This window comes from Manis javanica, chromosome 10, assembly GCF_040802235.1.
Source record: "Manis javanica isolate MJ-LG chromosome 10, MJ_LKY, whole genome shotgun sequence".
NCBI lineage: Eukaryota > Metazoa > Chordata > Mammalia > Pholidota > Manidae > Manis > Manis javanica.
In genome coordinates, this window is record NC_133165.1 from 24863027 (window position 1) to 24883904 (window position 20878).

The window sequence follows — 20878 nt, forward strand, 5'->3', positions numbered from 1 at the left end:
CCCTTGGTGTGTGTGACGGTGGATAAAGTTGGGTTGACATCAGCATATTCATTACTAGTCATTTCTATTTGCTGCCCTTGCTCTCTGCTGGTTGCTTTACACCCTTTTCCTGCCTTTTGTGGTTCTAACAAGGCATTTTACATGATCGATTGTCTCTCCTTTCTCTGCATATCATTACACTTCGTGTTTTATTTCCTTACCTGTTGCTCTAGGGTTCGCAGTGAACATCACAGCTAAGCCAGGTCCACCCCCAGGCAGCTGGGTCGGCACCACGGCGCAAAAAGCGGGAGAGCCTTAGACTCCTGCCTCCTGCCCCATCCCCTGGCTGTCATGCCTTTCACCATATATAGGCCAACACGTGCCTAATATTTACATACAAAATGCATATGAAAAAGCATGTATAATTGAACACATCAATTATGTTTTATTATTTGAACAAATGAATATCTGCTTGATCAACTAAATATAAGAAAAGAAGTTTTATGATAAGTCACACCAGTGAATTGCTTTACGCGTCTGATGTTCTCTGCTGGGTACTTTCTTCCTTTCTGTCTTTACTCCAAGAACTTGCCACTTGTACTTCCTCCGTACGTTTTCATAAATATAATGAAAAGGCCGAATTTCCAATGTAGTGCTTTGTGTCTGCTTATCTGACAAAGCAGCAACCGAGATTTCATTATAACATGATAAATGTTTGGGGGGTTAATTTTTTTAAAAAAGAAAAGAGGAGTTTCTATTTTCCTTTCACTTTTTCCCAGTTCAATGCCCTCCTCTCTTCGTAGGTCTGAGTTTCTGACCCTCATTTTCCTTCTCTCTAAAGAACAGCCCTCTGCCCTCTGCATTTCTTGCAAAGCAGGTCTACGGCAACAAGCCCCTCAATTTTTTACTTCCTGCTCCGCCCCTTGTGAAGGGTAACCTTGGTGGATTCGGAATTGTAGGCTCGAGGCCTCTCCCTGCGCCACCTGGTCTCCACGGGCACCTCGGTGTGAGCCTCGTCTCTGCCCCTCTGTGGGCCACAGACCTTACCATCCGTCTTCTTTCAGGGAACTTTATCCCTGTTTTTCTGTAGTTTGGTGATAATGTACCTGGATGTCATTTTTTTGACATCTTTCCTGCTTGGTGTCCCCTGAACTTCCTGGATCTGCAGTTTGGTGCCTGACATTAATTTGGGGAAACCGAGCCATTATTGTCCTCACTCTCTCTCCGCTCCTCTCTCTCCCTCTCCTTCCGGCTCCTCTCTGATGTCTGTCACGCCTGTCCTGGTCCTCCCGGAGCCCTTGGCGTTCTGCTTTTCAGTCTTTGTTCCCTTTGCTTCTCATTTTCTATCAGGTGGCCTCAGTGACACAGTGAGGTGGGGGCACGAGCCCCAGCCCTATGATTAGGGGGTGTGCTCCTGGGTCTGCACCCCTGGACTGTGACCCTCACAAGCGTGTCTCTGTCACTCTCCCCTTCTGGGGGTCAGGGTGGCCGGGGTGAGCAGTAGCTGGGGGTTCCCTCCCCGGGTGGGGTAAGAGCACAGCCGGTGGGGAGGGGGCTGGTGCCCGGGCGCTCCTTCCTCCCCACTTCGAGAAGCAGGAGGGGATTCTCCTCAGTGCCAGCTATGGAAACCGGGCCTGGTCCCCTGGAGCCTGACCTTTGTGTCCGCCTGGAGTCCTGCTTCATTGGCCCTGGTGGAGGGTCCTGCCCGCCGGCCCTGCCATGGCTTCTGCTCCTGAGTCTCTGGTGATCGTGACCCCTGAGGTCGGCACCTGACCTCCCAACCGTGAGGAAAGAGGTTCTCAGCAGCCGCCTTCTTGTGGAGCCAAGAAAAGGGGCTGCTCCTCCAGTCTGCCCCCTTGGGACGTGAGTGCAGGGCCCATCCACTGGGCAGGGTCCAACGGACTGGGTGTCTGTCTTCCATGTAGATAGCTGCTCCGGCATTGCACAGCCTGGTCATCGGGAGGGAAGCTAGGCTGAGCCTGACGTCAGACCCGGCCCTTCTCCCCTCACTCCTCTGGCTGCCTGAGCTTTCCCAGCCCCTTGCATTTCAGCATGAACCCTGGAAGCCGTTTGCCCTGATCCACCAAAAAATGAAGAAGCTGAGATTGGGCTTCCACAACCATAGGTGTGTCTGGGGAGAATCAACACCCTGCGGTCATGAGCAATTTTTGTTGCTCTAATTGTTTGGGTCCTTGAATGTCCCAACGATGCCTTTTGGATCCACTTGCTCTGTAAAAATCATACACATTTCTGTTTTTCCCATGTATTTCACATTTTCATGCCTTTGTAAATGATTTGTTTTCTAAAGTTCAGTTTTTTGCTGGTGTAGACAGAAGCAAGTGATTTTTTTAAAAATAAAGGTGTCATTGATATACAATCTTATGAAGGTTTCACATGAGCAACATTGTGCTTACTACATTCATCCATATTATCAAGTCCACCCCCAACCCCATTGCAGTCACTGTCCATCAGCGCAGTGAGATGCTATAGAGCTATTATTTGCCTTCTCGGTGCTGGACTGCCTTCCCTGTGACCCACCTGTATTGTAGATGAGAAGCAACTGATTTTATATATTGATTTTTGACCCAGCAAACTTCCTCAGTCTCATATTAATTTTTACAATTTCTCTCATTGTTCTTCAACTCTTCCGATACACATTATTGTGTCCTCTGTGAATATTTAAAGTTTTATTTCTTGCTTTCCAAACCCTAAGCTTGTATTGATTTTTCTCACTTTGCACCCGGGCTGGGAGCCCCAGAGCAGGGTTGAGGGAGCTGGTGGCAGAGCAGGCCCTGCTTCCGTCTCGGATGAAAGCTTCCAGGGTGTAGCTTTGGAGCATGCATTTATCAGACTAAGGAAGCTTCCTCTCCCTGTTTGGAACATCTTTTTCACGAATGGGTATTGAACTTTATCACATGTTTTCCTGGTCTGTTGACATGACCTACGCTTTTTCTCTTAAACCTTAGTTGATTCTGGAATAGTAAACTATTATTTCATTTCCAAGATAAACACAACTTGGCCATGAAGTATAATCCACTTTCTACGATGCAGGGTTTCATTAATTTTGGGGCCTGTCATTTTCCTTTCTCGGACTTACCTTCACAGGTTTTATTGTCAAGGGTCTATTAGCTTTTTAAAATGAGTCAGGGAGTATTTCCTTCTTTGCTGTGCCCTGGAAGAATTAAGACTGGACTATTTGTTTCTTGAATATATTGGTAAAAATCACCAGGGAAGGCACTGGAGCCTGGAATTGTCTTAATAAAAATATTTTTTATTTTAAGGATTAAAGGTAATACATGAAGACTGTCACACATGACTGATAAGAGTGCAACTCAACACATCACAGGCATTCTTCTGATTTATCTTTATAATAATAGCAAAATTTGCTGATATGTATGCTCTGTTTGTGGGTTTTTGACAAGCTGCTACCACATGTCTGCCCCCATTTTATAGATGGGCCAGCCGAGCCTTCGAGGTAAACCTGCCAGGATAGGGAAGAAATGGGGACTCATACATGACTGATGCCCACACCGCACACATTGTCCTCAGAACACCACCTGCTGTCCAAGCCGCACCTCTCTGGCTGTGCACTTCTGACCACAGCCCTGGCCGGTCCACATCCACTCTTCCTGTGTGTAAACTGTCTGTTCCTGTCATCTGCCTCTTTATTTAATGCTTTTTACCATCAATTAAAGTGTTAATTCCTTATCATAGCTGTTGCAAAACGTGTGCCCATTTAATTTGCTTTCTTACCTCGGCCATGAGTTTCTGGCACACAAAAGCTTTGAATTTCCTTTTAGATAAACATTTATCTGGAACTGCTAAGGTTAGAGAAAATGTACAGCTGTGTGCATAGGATTCACATTCGTTTCCATGTGATCCTTCCTTCCCAGGAGCTCAGGGGCTAAGGCTGAGGAGGCTGCAAGTGAGCCCACAGTCTCTATGAGCCTCCAGCCTCCCGGCTGCAAAATGGGCCCTAACTCCCCCACCTGGTGGGACTGTTTCCAGCATTAGCTAAGATAACATGAGAAGCCATGTGTCCCAGTTGCTGGCCCTCACCCCAGCCCTCCATGGAGAGTATCTGTGGGGCACTGGTCTAAACCTGAGTCAGCATCACCTGCAGGGCTATTAAAGCCCTGGAATTCCCATTTCCAGTGAGTTCCTGGCGAAGCTGCCATCATTGGCCAGAGGGCATGTTGAGAACATCACCCCTCTGGAGAGCAGACCTAGAGTTGACCCACCGGCCAGGCACCAGGGCAGGGACAGAGTGTTCTGGCTAAGGGGAAAAGGAACCAGAGACTGGGCACAAGGCCTGGAGGGCAGGAGGAGCTGGGAGATGGCTCTAGCTGGGCAGCAGAACCCAGAAACTCTGTGGCGCTGGCCCCCTGGCTGGGCTCCCCTGGGAGCAGGCCTTGAACTGGCCATGCCCCCTGGGAGCAGTGGACAGAAAGCTTCCACCTCCAGCAGGTGGGGCAGGCCAGGCGGCCCCAGTCACTCAGGTGGTGGGAGAAAGGGGTCTGAAAACCCATGACCTCCCCAACTGAACCCCAGTTCAGCCCATCTGGGGGGTGGTGACCCTCCAATGCCCAGCCTCACTGCAAGGCTTTTCTTCCTCAGTAAGTTCCCTAAGGAGCTAGGGATCTTGTGAGGACAGAGTTGACCCAGTTCACAGGGCTCCCTGGAGGGACAGGACTGGGCCCCTGTGGGGTCATCGGACAGACCCCTGGCCTCGAGGAAAAGCACTCACTCTGGAAGTTATCTCATTGGCCAGGCAGGGAAACTGAGGCCCAGAGACTCCTGCCCAAGGCCTGGAGTCTTTCCATCCACCTTGGAGGTCACAGGGGAGTGCTGACCCGGGCTGGGAGTGAGGGGGTTGTGAGATCCCTGCAGCCCTAGGGTGTAGGAAGGAGTCTCTGAGGGCAGTGCTCAAAGACCACCATGGGAAGCACCAAGCGCCAGCCATGGGCTGCAGGCTCAGAACCTCTGGGCCAGGCCCCGGACAGCCTCTCCTGGGTCCCCAGGATGCTCTGGGCACCAAGTCTGGGACGGTCACCATCCCAGGAGCTCCCATTTCTCCAGGATCCCCTGACCGTCTGGCCCACCTGGGCTGGCAGTGCCCCTGCAGCAGCTGGCACCCCAGGCATCACCAGGAGAGGAAGCAGAGGGGACGTGTCTCTGCCCCATGCATACAGATTCCTGCCTTGGCTTCAGGCATGTGGTGGCCTGTGAGGTCAACACTCCTGGCAGCGTCCCGGGCATCCTTCAGTGCCAGGCCCTTCCGTGCAGCATCCCCAGCCTGTAGCTGAGGGAAACCCCCCATAAACATTTGGTCCCAGGCCAATCTCAGGCTGGTTTCACCAGTGCTAAGCTCCTGGTTTAGTTTTGTCCAGCTGGGATGCTGTTCCAGAATGCACAAGCTCCTGCCTGGGTTAGCCTGCACCCTGGAGGACCCCGGCCAAGAGCCCCTAAAGCCCTCCTCCCACGTTCCCCTGGGGACAACCAGCTCTCCTCCAGTCTGCTGGCCAGGACTGCATGCCCCCAGAAAGCTGTGCAAGGAGCAGCATGCTAGCCCCCAGCCGAGCCTGGAGAGCAGATGGCTGTGGGAGGGGGTGGGGGGCAGGACATTCCTGGACAAGAGGAGACACGGGGCAGCTGCTCTGCAGAATTCCGGATGTGGCTTGGGACACATGCCTGGTCTTGTGGGCACAGGGGCCCCTGCTGGTGCTAACAGCCCAGCCCCACGGGGTGGCCTCCCCAGGATGCAGGTGGCCTATCAGAGCAGGGGATCAGCTCCTGGGCTAGGGAGACTGATGGCATTCCTGGGGACCCACCCCTGCACCCTGTGTGTCGTCCCCAGAGCAGATGAATGCACGCCAGTCAGTGAGTGTCCATGGGGCTGCAGCCTGACTCTGAGGTGAGCCCACAGCCGGCCCTCGTCCGGCCGGAGAGATAAGACTCCTACACAAACAGGACACAAAGGGGCTCTCAGGGCCACACAGCAGCTGCATGCCAAGCCCTCATGGGCAATTTATGGCACATTATCTCCTCTGTGCCCCACAACAATCCTGCCAGGTGGGATTTCTGCTCCCATTAAACAGATAAGGAAACAGGGCCCCAAGAAGTGAGGGGCGGCCAAGGTCACACAGGTTATAAAGTGGCTACGTCTGGATTCAACCCAGGCCCACCTGGACACCAGCCCACCCCTGTAATGGACGTCATAATAGACTCTTTGTTTTAAAGGAAAGCAACACTGGTTCCAGGGAAAGATCAAGGATGAAACAGCACTGTCCCCGCACATCCCACAAGCCTGGCAGACTCGTTCTCCCCCAACCCCACCCTGGGGTAGAAGCCCAGCAGGAAGAGGGACAGCGTCCAGAGGGGCTGGGAGCCCTGGCCAAGGCTGTGACAGAGCCAGCCTGAACTGGGTGGCATCAGGTGCCTGGGGCCATGAGGAAGAGGGTGGGGGATCTGCAGGGGTGCCCACTCTGCTCCCAGCCCAGGCCAACGGGACTCAGGAGGTGTGTCCAGAAGTCCCTGGGCACCCCCCACTCCAAAGGCAGTGGGGAGCTAACTGAGCTCCAGGACACAGTGGGAATCCGAGGGTGGAGGAGAGCAAGGGCGACGCAGCCCTAGCAGCTCCCAGAACGCTGGCCTCTTGCCTTCATTCTTTGGGTGAGAGCCTGGGAGGGTCTTCCTGGAAAACAGACCACCCCCCCAAAGGAGGGCACAGCCTTGGGGTTTCCAGGAAATGGCCCAGCGTCGTCACCGCATGCTAGGCACACACCAGGGTCCCAGGGTTCCGTTCTCTGAAGCCCAGAGACCCAGGAGGACAAAGAGAAGCTGCTTAGGGATAGAAGCCAGGTGGGGACTCACCCGCCGGAGGCCGCACAATGCCCTTGATGTAGCTCTGGATGCCAAGACCAGGACTCAGAGAACCAAGAAGGGCCCTGGAAGTTCAAGAATTTGGCAGTAATGGAGGAGCTGGATGATAAGGTTGAAGGGACCCTCCAGAAAGTAGGGCCAGAAGATAGAGGGACACAAAATGCAGAAAGAGTTTTAAAACTGTGGGCAACCCAGTCAGGAGATCCAATATTCAGGTAAGAGTTTAGAAAAAGTAGAATGGAGGAAGGGAGTCAATAAGGAAGCAAATAGAGAGAATTTACAGAACCAGCAGAGCCCACAGCCTCCAGTCTCAGGGCACTAGGGACAGGGACGCTTGGAGCCTGGGGCACCCATGGAGGTCGAGCAAGCAGATGGTTCTGGACTCCTCAGCAGCTCCCAGGAGCTAGAGCCAGCAGAACGAGGCTGAAAGAAAGCAGCCCCTGAACTCCGCACCAGCCGGACAGCAGGTCACAGGCAACACAGAGGAAAGACATCCCAGCGGCATCTGGCATCCATCCCTCCAGACAACTTCTACACAGGCACACTTCACAGCGTTTCTCTAGGTGAGGACATCAGGAAGCTGCTGCTCAGTCCAGCTCCGAATCCAGGACCAGGTGGCGGCTTCCTGTCTGCATAGTCAGTTTTTACCTGCACAGTCCTTTTTACCTGCTGCAAGGGCTCTGTGGGCACGTGGCCTGGTTCCCCAGTTCCGTGACCAGCCTCTCAATTGCTGCAGGTTTCTGATGTGTCCATGGGAGGATATACTGGCCTTCCACAGAGCATCTTGGCAAGATAGGCGCTCGTATGCCCTTTGGGGACAGAAGCCATGTGCACGCCATCCTGCTCACGCTCTTCATTACTTCTCTCTTTGCAGATACTTGTAGACGTTCTTCCTAAACTGGTGAATTAACTGCTGCAAATACACTCTTCAGCCCAGTGCCTGCACACTGACTTCAGGTATGGATCCGTGAACCTCCCCACAGCTGCTGGGCTCTGCAGGGCCTGTAAACATGCTTGAGGATGTTCAAATGTGCCTTTCTCCAAGGCACCTATGAATCTCACAGTTGGAGGGGTGCAGAGTTGCAGCACAAAGCCTTCCAAACTCTTCAACCTGGGGCTGCCAGGCTGGCCAAGTGGAGCCCAGGCCAGCACTGAGAGGGCTCTGTCGCTTGCTGAGCTTAGCCCTGGCTCCCAGGCCTCTGACAATCGAAAAGCCTGAACGCCAGGCCTTCCTGGAGGAAGCGTGGAGCAGAGTGCCGTGCCTGTTCCCTCGCTGCATGGGCCCATGAGGCATCTGGCGCGGGGTTGGGGGGGCGGTTCGCTGATGTGCAAAGGTGGCAGTGGTCTCAGGGGTTGGCCTGCCTCAGTCCATGAGGTGGTGAGGGGCCAGAGGCATTTCCAGTTTTTCAGAGGGTACTTACCCTCAAACAGGTGTATCCTCCAAGTTCTAGACCTTTGGCCACCAGTAGTCTGATCCAGTTGGCCAGTTGCCTTCTACAGTCACAGCTGTGCATCAGGCAGTTATTTCACAAAATGGGCAGCACAAAACCACCAGCTCTGGGCAGAGGGCATGGGGTGGGTGCAAAGGGTCCATAGATGGAAGGCGTTTGGTCAAGGCAGTGGCTACTTTGTCCTCCTGTCTGCTGTTTCCCCAGCAAACACCTCCTGGAGAACAAGGACTCCAACTGATGTTTTTCCTTGGCAGCTGGGCAGTAGTGGGTGCTCAAGGGAAACCACAGTGTCACGATGCCATGTCTTCGCCAGGGCGTGGCTGCACATGCTGTAGGGCTCCTGAGTACTTGTGCGAGTCTGTGATGGTGGTCTGGGCACTGAGCTCTCTAGTCGTCGGGGGCTGTCCTCTGAGGCCCCCAGCCTGCCATCTCCTGGACAGTCTCTGTGTTGACCAAGACCATGCAATCGGCTCAGGTGGACATCAGGAGTCACCTACTGTTGTGTGGCTCTGTCGGACACTCCCTGCCTGTAACACAGACACACCTGCCTGAAGATCAGCACGCCAGGGGGACGTCTCAGGATGGGATCAAATCAGCTCCCAAGAAACAGGGCAGCTTCGAAATTGCTACAGGCATGGGGATTTGGGTACAATGTCACAAAGCTGTGTGAGCACATGTGTAAACGTGTGCCTGTGTATGTGTGTGAATGTGTGTGCATATGTGGGCACGACATGTACAAGTGTGTGGACGTGTTCTGTGCACACATGCGTATGTGGACATGTATGTGCATGTGAATGTGTGGTGTGAGAGCATATATGGTGGGCACATGTGTTTAGCTTACCCAGCCCCCAGCTGCCCCATGAGAACTTATGCAAATAATTCTCCCAACAGCCTCTGGGCTGGGTGAGGCAGAGCCCCCTGGATGGCATAAGTGCTCTGATTGAGGGATGGTGCCCCCCTCCTTGAGACAAAGCCCCACCACCACACAGGACACTCCATGCAGCCCTGAGTCCACAGCACCCACTTGGGCCCGCCATGGGCACACAAGGGCCTCTGCACCACATGTGGACTTCCAGGAGACGGGCTTTCCAGCCTCCTCACGCTCTCAGGCTCTAACCGGCTGTCTTCTGCAGGGCTGCCCTGGGGACTGAGAGGCGTCTGCACGGTCCTTTTCCAAACAGCCAGTCAGTGGGGACTGCCCTGATGGCGTCACCTGCTTGAGGGGCACCGACTGGGACCCCGACACTCTTTGCTGAGATGTGGAAGTGCCTGAAGGTTGGAGGGCATGTGAGCTCCATTCCAGCCCCTGTGCAGGCTAATGTTTGGCTCACTGGCTACCTCAAGCCCACTGAGGTACTGAGAGCCCAGCCCAGGGGTGACGTGCATGGCCTATGCCTCCCCCAGGATGTGTCTGCTGTGACCTAGGTGGGGGTCTGGTCCCGAGGGTACAGGCAGAAACCCGCCTCCGCTCTGCTGGGGGCAGAGAACCACCTCAGCCCCTCCCCACTGGCTCCCACTCCCTCGTCCAGCCTCCAAGCTTGGGCAGAGACCAGGCTCCCCCAGGTGCCACCCGAAGAGCAAGGGCTTCCGAAAGCCCTCCTCAACCTGGCCCTTACCCCTGGGTTTCAATAGTTAACTGGAGCAATAAACCCACGCTAGTGTGGGCTCTGATCCCTTATCAGCGCCTGGTGGCCTGTGAACGCTGTGATGGCTGTGAATGCCTCACTCCAGCGACTGGGCCGCCTGCCCTTTCATTTGCAGCCAACCGGCTCGGAAGAGACGCTTTTCCAAACCAAATGCACTTTGTCAGTGCAAATTTTGCAGTAAAAATAGAGTAGGAAATTCCTAATCTGCTGTTTCATGTGTGGCAACACATTGCCCAAGGCTCTTTGTGCTCTGCCAGCCCCCAGGTGGGCTTTCTGGTGGGGACCAGGGACCCTGCACCTTTGATCTGCATCTGGCACCGTGAACATCCCCCAGCCCCCTGGCATCAGACCTCTAGGGCCGGGCTTCTCACAATGCCGCCTGCCCAGGCTGCATACCCAGGCCTGCACAAAGGCCCAAAGACCCCCAGTGTTCACTCCCTGCCAGCAGGCAGGGGGCCCCCAAGATGACGAAAGGCAGACCCCCAGCTGGGGAAGCTCAGCTGTTGGGGCCTCCTGCCTGGGGGGCTGTTCCTCTGAGTTGTAGTGACTGGGGAGCATCCCATCTCCAGTTTCTAAGAGAGTAAATTTTTGGTCCTGTTCTCAGGTCTAGGAATTATGAATATGCTCTACCAGAATACCCCAGAAAAATAGTTCCAACTGCTATGTTTTGAAGTTTTAAGGGTCTGCAGGGAAGAGAGCGTGAATGAGTGAAGAGCACATTCAGCCCAGGATAAAGGGGATGTCCGAGTGCCCAACTGGGGCCCAGGAGCTCGAGCTCCCTCTTCTTTAAAGGCCTGGTTCCCCGCCTCTCACATCGGCTGCAGCCCCCAAGCCACCCACACCCCACGCACCTTCTTGTCCTAGAAAATGAGGACCCTGTTCCAAGTTGTCTTTCAGTTTCAGCTCCTTTCCACTTACATTTCTGCTGAATTTGAACAGTTTTTACATTTTTCTACCTGCACTGCACTTTGATGCTCTGTGGCACTGAGAGCAGACAGGGTGTGTGGGCCAGGGTCTCTGGACTTACCACCCATACACGTATGCACCCAGCTATCCCTGGGAGCCTGCGCCAGGTGCTGGGGACCCACAGGTGGAAACGGGGACCTGGTCCCACCCTTGGAGACTCAGGGTCTCGTCTAGGCAGCAAACCATCCTAATCCTGTCTCAGCCCCAATCCCAAATGCTAAGGTCGTCTGGGGGGCCAATGGCAGGGTGACGCTCAGCAGGACAAGGAGGAAGGGGTGCCCAGCAGAGCAGCCGGGCCCTGGAAGTGAGACTGGACGTGAAGTCAGGCACACCTCTTGTTGGGGCCTCTGGATTTGTTGTGCCATCCGGAGTCACTGATCTCGGAGCACAAGGGCCACGTCTGTTCGTTCTTGCCACCTGGAATGCACAGGCATGTATGAACAAAGAGGTGGGTGGGAAGGTGGGCGTGTGGACACTTCCCTGACCCATTGGCTGCCCTCCAGAGGTCTGTCTGCTTAGAGGCATGGGGTCCAGCCTTCAATCAGCTGGCTCAGTGCTCAAGAGTGCGGACCCTGTGGTCCAGAGGAAGGGAGCCTGTTTGTACCCCCAGTCCCAGCAACCAGCAAGCAGTATGGGCATAGTTACAGCCCAGGAGCTGGCCACAGGGAAGCACCAGGGCACAGATCCTGGGACATATTTAAAGCCGGGAGAAGGCGCCCCTGCCCCCAGGAGGAATACAGCACATGGAACCAGATGGGAAAGTTCACTGGAAGTTCACCATCCTGGGAAACCATGGTCCCGAGGAGACCCAGAGGGCGCCAGAAGCAGCTTCTCCCCGCCCTTGGAATCCTGGGTGGGCACCTGGAGCCAGGCAGAGGGGCTGGGGCAAAGGGGAGCCACGGGGAGCCACAGGGGCACTGTGAGGAGTCACTGTGGGAGGGAGGCCTGGTGAGGCAGGTGGGAGCTGGCCTCACCCCTGTCCTGGCCTCACCCTGCCCCCTACAAGGCACCCACCCACACTAGCTCCCCATTGCCCACTGACCCAGGTCCACGTGTCCTCCCAGTCAAAGTGGCACCCCACAGTCCTTGGGGGATAGAGGGCAGCCTCTAGGCAGGCAGAAGGGCAGCAGGGCTGTGGGTCTGGGGGAGGGAACACACTGCCAGACACAGCAGGACAGGAAGCTCCAGGAAGGCGGCCATGCAGACCCCAGGCCCCAGAGGGGTTTTTTGGCTCTGAGCCCCCTGGTAGGGGGTTTTGCAGGCTGCTGGCAGCCCCAGGAAAGGGTTTTCTTTTCTTTCTGGCTGGAAATGACTAGAGGGAGGAGGGCAGGCAGGAGCTGGGGCCAGGTTCAGGCAGGATTTGGGAGGAAGGGAGGGAGGCCGCGAGCAGGCGGCAGCTTGCTGGAGCAGGAGAGTGGTTGCCCAGTCAGGCATGCGCCATGCAAGTTGGGACACGCCAGTACAGCCAGTCTCTGCCACAGCCTCGCTGGCCCACCCTAGACACATCCCGGGAATACCTGGCCACCTAGGTCCCCCAACAGCAGCTCTGGTGGCAGGTTTTGGTCATGCGTCTGCTGTGCCACCAGCCCAGTGTAATGTGAGTGCTCACCAACACCGTGGGCCAGCCTGGAAGGGGTGGCCCTTACTCTGTCAGTACATCTCAAACAGATCCACATGCCCCCAGCCCCAGTGAGAGGCTAGGCTGCAGGAGGGTCCGCAGTGGGGAGGGTGGCAGCAGTTGGGCATGTCCCCCAGCCTGGTCACCCGTGCCTATGGGTGGCCCTGTGGTCTGGCCCTATTGCCATCTCCTGACCCATCCCTCCATGTTCCCTCAGTGCTGGCTGCCTCGGCCCATGGCTACCTTGTGAGGATCCCAGTGGCACTCAGTTGTCAGCGACCCTCTCCTGTTATAGTGGGAAATGGCAGTTCAAGGTCAGATCACACTGGGGCTGCAGGACAGCTTGAGGGCCTGGCTCAGAGTGCCTCCCGCTGTGTGATCTGTGCCCCATGTGTGCTGGCTCTGTGCCACCCTGGCCCCTGTTCTCTGTGGCGCCTGCTCCCTTGTGGCTCAGCCCTGAATGGGCCCTGGCCTTAAATCCACTCCCAGACTGGCAGTTCTTCAAGTTCTGCCTCTCGACCCAGGATGGAGCAAGGCTATCGCTGGGAGCCAGTCACCCTGGTCCCAGGCCTGGGGCAGCCTCTGGACAGGGTGTGTGTGATAGCTGCTGTCCGAGTTAGGTGCGGCCCATGGAGTACCAGGTGGGGCCCCCCAGGCCCAGGACCCCAGGGGCCAGGAATTTGGCCCAACACCGTTCTGGGTGTCTGTGAAGGCGTTCTGGATGAGGTTAGCATTTGAGCAGGTGAGCATGCAGATGGCCCTGCCAGTGCAGGTGGGCCCTGTCCAACCCACTGAAGACCTGAAAACAGCAAGGGCCTGTTCTGCTGGCTCTGTCTCAGGGGGCCCTTGCTAACACACCCGCCTTCCCGAACGTCAGCACATCTGGTGTGATTCGAGCTTCCTCCTGACTTCCTCTGTAAGGGGAGCAAGGGTTGAGATCACAGATCAGCTGGGGAAACCTCCTCCTTGCCCCAGGTCACAAACCACAGCTGACCCACAGCGCCTGGGGCTGGAGACAGAAAGGCATTACCAAGAACAGAAAATTACCCCTGGCCTTGTCATGCACCATGCCACTCTGCTCTTTGACCGTCTTCCTCCAGCATCTCAGCACCGGTGTTCTTGCGCCTCGGGGTCCCTGCCCAGAACCGCACTGCCCAGATGCAAGCTGCCAGATGCAAGCCATGTGTGTCTATGGAGATTTAAGTTAATAAAATTCAGTAAAGCTGAAAAACTCATGGGTTACAGCTGGCTCATGGCTCCTGTGCGGGATGGTGCAGCCATGGAACGTTCCACCATTGGGAAAATTCTGCTGGACTGAGCTGACCTAGAACATCTTGCCTGCATGCGGCCCCCGCAGCTCAGCGAGCACACGGCATGCATCCCTGCCTCCCTGCATCGCTGCAGCCCCCACCTCAGAATGGTTGTCACATCACTCTGGGCTGTTTATTGCTTGGGGCCCAAACCCATGAGCCTGGCTCTATGGGTGTGGGCATTATATCTCTGTGGGTGGCTGGGCCCCAGCAACCCGTGTCCCTGAGACCACCAGGGGCTGAGTGAACTGCATATTTCTGACAGGCCTGATGTGCCTCTGTCACCTTGGAGGTGGCCAGTGTCTGTGGGCTCCTTCAGAGAGGTCACAGGGCTCCTGGCTCTGCCTAAAAGGGGCTCTCAACTCCAAGCTGGCAGCAGTTACAGCCAGGCTGGGATCCAGGAGGCCTGGGAGGCACATCAGCATTGCATGGTTCCCTGTGCACATGGCGGGAGGGGTTCACTGTCACTTCTGCATCAGGAAAGAAATCAGTGATGTCCCAGAGCTCCAGGGCAGGCCCACACCCTGACCCTGGAGCACAATGGGCTGGGAGGGTGGAGGCCCTGCCAGAAGCTGCAGAGCTACGGGCAGCCCAGGCCATGAGGGGTGAAGCCAGGACCCTACAGCATGGAGGGCATGGGGATAGGAGATAAGGGGCTTCTATTCCCAGGGCCAGGGCGGGATGGCCTTTTTGAAGGACAGGAAATGGACAGCCTGACCTGGAAGGCCTCTCAGGCCTCCTGGGAGCAGGTGTGGGCCAGCAGAAGGGAGGAGGCTGCCTGCCTCTGCAGAGACGAAGGTGGGGGCCAGAAGCCGGGTCCCCCCATCTCGGGAGAGCTGCAGACCATCTCTGACACAGTCCAGCAGCCTCCAGTTCCATGGACTGCCTGAACAAGGAGAGCAGGTACAAGTGGGCCAGGAGACGGGGAGCCAGACTGGATGGGCCAAGCTGCTGTCTGCCCCCAAATCAGCCAAGAGTGGCAGTGCTTTCTGTCCATATGGGGGCCACCAGGGAATTCTCTGCCTCCACCCCAGGCAAGGAGGATAGGGTTAGGGGGGTCCAGGTGGGGTGTCCTAGTGGGCAAGCCTCATGCCCTTCCTCCCAACACCGTTCTGGGCAGCAGGGCACAGGTGGTGAATAAGCCCCTGCTGTGGGCAGCAGCATGGAGAGCAGCTAGCAGGTCTGATTCAGGTTAAGGACTAAAGACTCTGACTCCAGGGTCGGAGCCCCACCCTCACTGTGCCCGGGACCCCACTCCCTAGGCCTCAGCGGTCAGTGGTGTTTGTATCTGCTGTCTCCCGGACGCAGGGAATGCGAGAGCTGCCATCACCAGCCCTCTGAGCTGCTCACTGAGAACTGGTGGTAACTCTGCATTCAGGAGCGTGCTTGGGGTGCAACTGAGAGGCAGTACCCGAGCAGTGTGGGGAGCCCTCCCCACTGCCCTGCACTCACGGCCCTGGCCTGGGTAACACCTGCGCGACCCCTGCAGCTCAGTGAACACACGGCATTTATCCCCACAGAGCCCCTTCCTTGGACACAGTGTGGCTCCAGGGCCCCATGCAGCCACAGGGATGACCCGGGGCAGAGAGGTGGCAGGTCTCAGCCCTGCTTCACATCTCAGATCGGGCAGGACCCCCACCCCAGGCCTGAGACAGACAGAGGATGTCCACCGTCTGGACGGCAGCACCAAGGCTGAGAGAGGGAGGGCCTGAGCCCAGAGCCTGGCCCCTACACCACCCCGTAAGGCCCGGTCCTCAGGCCGCCTCTGCCCTCTAACACGCTGTAGGAGCCCAACAGTCCAGCAGGCCTGGGGGACCCCAAGCCCAGGAGAATGTTCCTTTCTCCAGGAAGAACTCCCCAGCCAGCCATGCATGACCTGACCCCGGGCCCTGGTCATGTGGACCCTTTTCCCAAGGTCCTGTGGGTCAGCCCACAGGGCCACAGCCACCAGGGAAGGTTGTTTGTAATGGAGCGTGGCATACACTCTGGTCCCACTGATGTCAGCTAGGGCCCCAGCTGCCTGCCAGCCTCGGGCCTCTGTAAACAGCCTCCAGGGAAATGTGACTTGGGCGAGCACCCTCCTCTGAGGCTGACAGCCCTGTCCTCTCCAGGCACAGGGACATGGAGGCCCTGCAGGGCCTCTGCACAGGTGGCTGGGTGCTGCTGAGACTTCCTTCTGGCTGGGTTCTGTCCACGTCCAGATGTCTCTGCTCACGGGGCACCCCCAGTGGGGTCGCCTGACAGAGACAGGGCCAGCTCCCTGGCCCACACAGTGCACCCCTCTGGGAAGAGATGATCCCTGTGAGAGGGCTACCCCGGGAGGTGGATCCTGTCACAACCCCAGGCTTCCATGCTCTCCGTACTCAGGTCTCCTGGTCTATAAAGTTGGGGAGAGTGACCTGCCCGAGACCTGGCCACAGTCCATGGCAGAGTCAGAGCATGTCACCTCTGGGCCCTCTGAGAACCAGCCCCACATGGTGCTGCAACCTTGCACAAGTCCACCCACAGGCTCAACTCATCTGTGCATAAGAGCGATGGCCAGGCCACGGGATGGGAGCACTCTGATCCAGGTACCCCGGCCGAAGGGGCAGGAAAGGGAGGCAGGGCAGCTCGGAGCGCCCTTCCCCACAGACATGTCCCCCTGAGGGCTGGCACTGGACTAAGACAAGTGTCAACAGGAAATGGGGGTCATGGTGAGGCCACAGGGTCCCAGGACTGGAGGGAGATGCTGGCAGAGGAGGCCCAGCCTCTGATCAAGGTTGTGGGCTGAGCTGAAGCTGCAGTGGGGAGGCCTTCCTGGGGGCCTGGCCAGCCTGGAAAGCCCGCCCCCCAGATCAGCTGGATGCTTAGCTGGTGGCACCTCTCCCTCCTCAGCTGCTAACCCCCAGGATGCCCCCGGGACCCCACCCCACCAGGATGCCCATAGGACCTACCCTGGATCCCTCCTTAGGACTCCCCAGGATACCCCCAAGACCCACCCAGGACCCCACCCAGGATCCCCCTAGGAACCCTCCCAGGACCCCCAGGATCCTGAGTGTGTGCAGGGACTGTGCCTCCCTTGAGAGTAGAGAGCTGGATGCTGATCTTGGCTGTTATCAGTGCCCTGGGGGCTTAAACAGCAGAAATGCAGCCCTCCCAGTCTGAAGGCTGCTGTGCAAGATCTGGGCTAGAGAGCTGGTCCCTCCTGGAGGTTCTGAAGAAGGGTCTGCCAGGATCCCCCAGCCCCAGGCAGTGTGCGATCATCCCTGGGCTTGCGGACACATGGCCCCACCTCTGCCCTCATCTCCCCAGGGTTTGTGTCCTGATCTCCCTTTGTAAGGTCACCTGTCATTGGATTTAGGGCCCACCCTAAATCCACTGGAGTTTACACTCCAGTGTAAACTCGTTTTAACTAATTACACCTGCAACATCACTATCTCCAAATAAGGCCACAAGGTTCTGGGGACTTCAGCACATGAATTCTGGGGGGACGCAATTGGTACAGCGAGGGGAGTGGATGGGTTGAGGGAGCAGAATTTTTTCCCCAGAATCCTCAATCCTTAGGACAAATGAAAGAGGCCAGGAGGGTCCTAGTGTGGCTCCCCCAGAAAAGAGGTCTGAGGGGTCTAACCCCAGGACAGCAAGGGGAGACAGGAAGGTGGGCGTCAGAAAGTAGGCAGCACATTCCTGGTGAGAAGCAACCTCCCCAGGTGCCAGCCAGGCTCCTGCTGTCTCCTGGGCAGGTGGGGAGAGGAATTCGCCTGTCCCACTTCCTGGCCTGTGGTGACAGTGGCCCACAGGTATTAGTGTCCACAGACCGGGGCAAGCCTGGCGGCAGGGGCTCTGTGAGTCTGCTGGGGAAGGAGAAGGGGGGCCAGTAGAAGGGAGGGACCCCACGGAGAACATGCTCAGCCCAGCTCTGAGGGCTACTCCAGGCAAGGTCCAGATCCAGCGTCAGCCACACTCGCGGAGTTTGAACCTCCAGCCCACGGGGACCCTAGAAGCCCCCCTCCCCACCCTGCTCTCCTTTGTTTTGCTTCCTGAGCTGACTGAAGACCAGGCTGGGAGCAGGAGTGCCAAGCTCCCTGGGGCAGCAGGCAGCCTGTTCTCACCCGACCCAGCTCTGCCCTTTGCCCTATTTCCCATCAGCTCAGAGTCCTGCCCTCTCACCCATCTCTCCAGAGGGTCTGGGGCTTCTGTGTGCAGTCACGGGATGGGGTGTGGAGATGCTGGAAAAGTTGGCGTCTAGGGACCCCCTGGTGGGGACCCCAAGCCTGCCGTGATCTTGCCTCAAGAGAGCAGGGGTGCAGGGACCCCAAGCAGAGAGGCACTGAGGCTCAGTGGGGGGCCTACCCAGGGTCCCGGGAGAGACATGGGGGGGCAAACAATCGGGACGGGTTTCTCTCCGCTCCCCCCTCGGAGCACCGCCCCAAACCCAGGAAATAATAGAGGCAACCAAAGGGGATTCTAAAGATGCATGGGGAGTGGGAACCTCACCTGGTGCTTCCCGACCCCAGCCAGGCAGACAGGAGGAGCCTTGCATCAAAGTGGCCCAGCACCAGGCCAGAAACCTCCCTTCCCCTGCCAGAGCCACCACGCGACCCGACCCCGACCAGGAAGCCCCTTGCCCTCAGGACCCAGGACACCCCAGAAGCACCCGAGAAGCCAAGTAGCCAGAAGGATGCTGCAAAGGCTCTGAACACGTTGACGGCCCTGCAGCCTCGGCCTGCAGTACAGCTGGCCCTGGGCAGGGCGACCGCTGCTACAGAGAACGGTCTCCACATGCCCGAGCCTCGGATTGGAGCCCGGGTGCCCTGGTTGCCGGTTGCCGTCGGAAGCCACGGCTGGGATGAAGACCAGGCGGGTGGACACCAGCCCCAACGCGAGCACAACATGGAGCCGTCTGACGGGGATTCTGAAGTAGCCATCATAAAGATGCTGCAAAAAAAGGCAATTACAGATTCCCCTGAAACAAATGAAAAAATAGAAAATCTCAACAAAGAAATAGATTAAAAAAAAAAACAACACTAATGTCAAGTAGGAACTGAAACATGGTAACAGAAGTAAATCTCACCAGGAGATGACACTGGGGGGACAGTGAGTGAGCCCGGGGACAAATCAAGAGGGTCCACCTGCAGGACTGACTGGAGAGCAGACTGCAAAAGCCAACAGAGCCTCAGGGTCCAGTGGGGCAATAACAAAAGGCTGCCAGATTTTCAGGGCTGACGGGGTATTCCTGCAGGAACCGCTGAAAACCTCTCGGATGCGGCAAAAGATACAACCCACAGTGCCAGTGAGAACTAAACACTCCACACGGAAAGCTGTCATGTGGCTACAGCAGTGCTCGGAGGGACAGGGAGGGCACCAGGCACTCAGAGAAGTTCTAGAATGGATCCTCTAAGTTCCTGCTTCAAGCAAGTAGACAAAGAACAAAGTAAGGGCAGAGCTGGCAGCAGGGGGGGACGTTAAAGAAAATGCAGAGATGGATGAAATGGAGAGAGCAGAGCTGCAGAAAACAGACTAAAATAAAGCTGCTTCTCTGAAAGTCAACCAGATTCATAGGCCTCTAGCAAGACAAAAATAAAAATAAGAAGAAACAGAGCGCTTTCATCAGGGAGAAACGGGCTGCACTCCAGATCCTGCAGCCACTGCGAGGGCAATTAGAGAATTAATTGTGAAATTAATTAACCAAAAGTTGCTGTGGGCAGCTTCATGCCCCTTAGCTCCGCACAGAGAAGGGGCCGACTCCAAAAAACACGAGCCACCGAAATGCTCCTGAGGTGAAGTGGCTGATTTGAACAGTTGTGTAACCATTAAAGAAGTTGAATTTATAATTTAAAAGTTCCCAGAAAAGAAAATCTGGGCCCAGTGGTTTTTCTGGAGAATTCTACCAAACATTTAAGGAAGGGGCAACACCAATTTTACACAATTTCTTCCAAATTGTAGAAGAGGAGGGAACACTTCCCAGCTTATTTTAAGAAGCTGGCATCATCCTCACACCCAAATTAGACAAAGACAGCACAAAAAAACAAACCAAAAGAAAGAAAAACTACAGACCATTATTGCTCATGAGCTTAGATGCAAGAATTTTCCACAAAATACAAGCAAATTGACTCCAACACTGTACAAAAAGACTTATACATCCAGACCAAGTGGAATTTATTCCAGGGATGCAAGTCTAGGTCAACATCTTAAAAAGTCAAGGACGTAATTCACCATATCAATAAGCTAAAAAGGAAAAATGATGTAATTGTATCAGCCAATGCAGAAAATACATTTAACAAAAGCCAGCATGCATTCCCAATAAAAGCCCCAGGGTAATTTAGGAATTAGAGGGGAACTTCCCAGGTCAATATGTGCACGGGATTGTTCTGGTTGGAGATTATCCCAAATGGCAGCAAATATTCTTCATAGAGAAGAAAACCTCCAAAACAACAGAGCTGTTTGTGAGCACCAAGGATGCTCACAGAAGCAGTGCCGGGACAGGATGTCCCCCCTCTCTGGCCCGCAGCGAGCTTGGAGGAGCAGAAATGCTGGGGCCCCGGGGCCACTGGGCTGAGGCCCCAGCATCCCGGTCTCTGTGCCACCAGCCCTGACTCAGACGGTCCTTACGGTGCCTGGTGGTGAGGACCAAGGCCGAGGAAGCTGTTGTGGCGATGCTGAGGGCCGCGACGCCACATCGGGCAGCCCAGCACCCTCCCAGAGAAGCGCCTGTGCGCCCACCAAAAGGAGCTATGCCAGAATCAGCCCTCTTCCCTTCCCCTTCCCCCTCCCCTCCCCTCCCTCTGCCTTCCACCCCCTCCCCCTCCCTTCCCCTTCCCCCCCTCCCCTCCCTCCTCCTTCCTCCCCTTCCTCAGCCCCCTCTCTTCCCTCCCCTCCCCTCCCCTGGCCCTCTCCTCCCCTTCAGGACTGTGGCAAAGGCCAGTGGTTTCTCTAGGGAATTTTGCCTGGATTTGGGCAAGGATTTTTTGAACCAGACTTTAGAGCGGAACTTTCTTCTCTCAAAATAGAGAGGAATTGGCTGTCCGGGAGTTAAAGATAGAATCC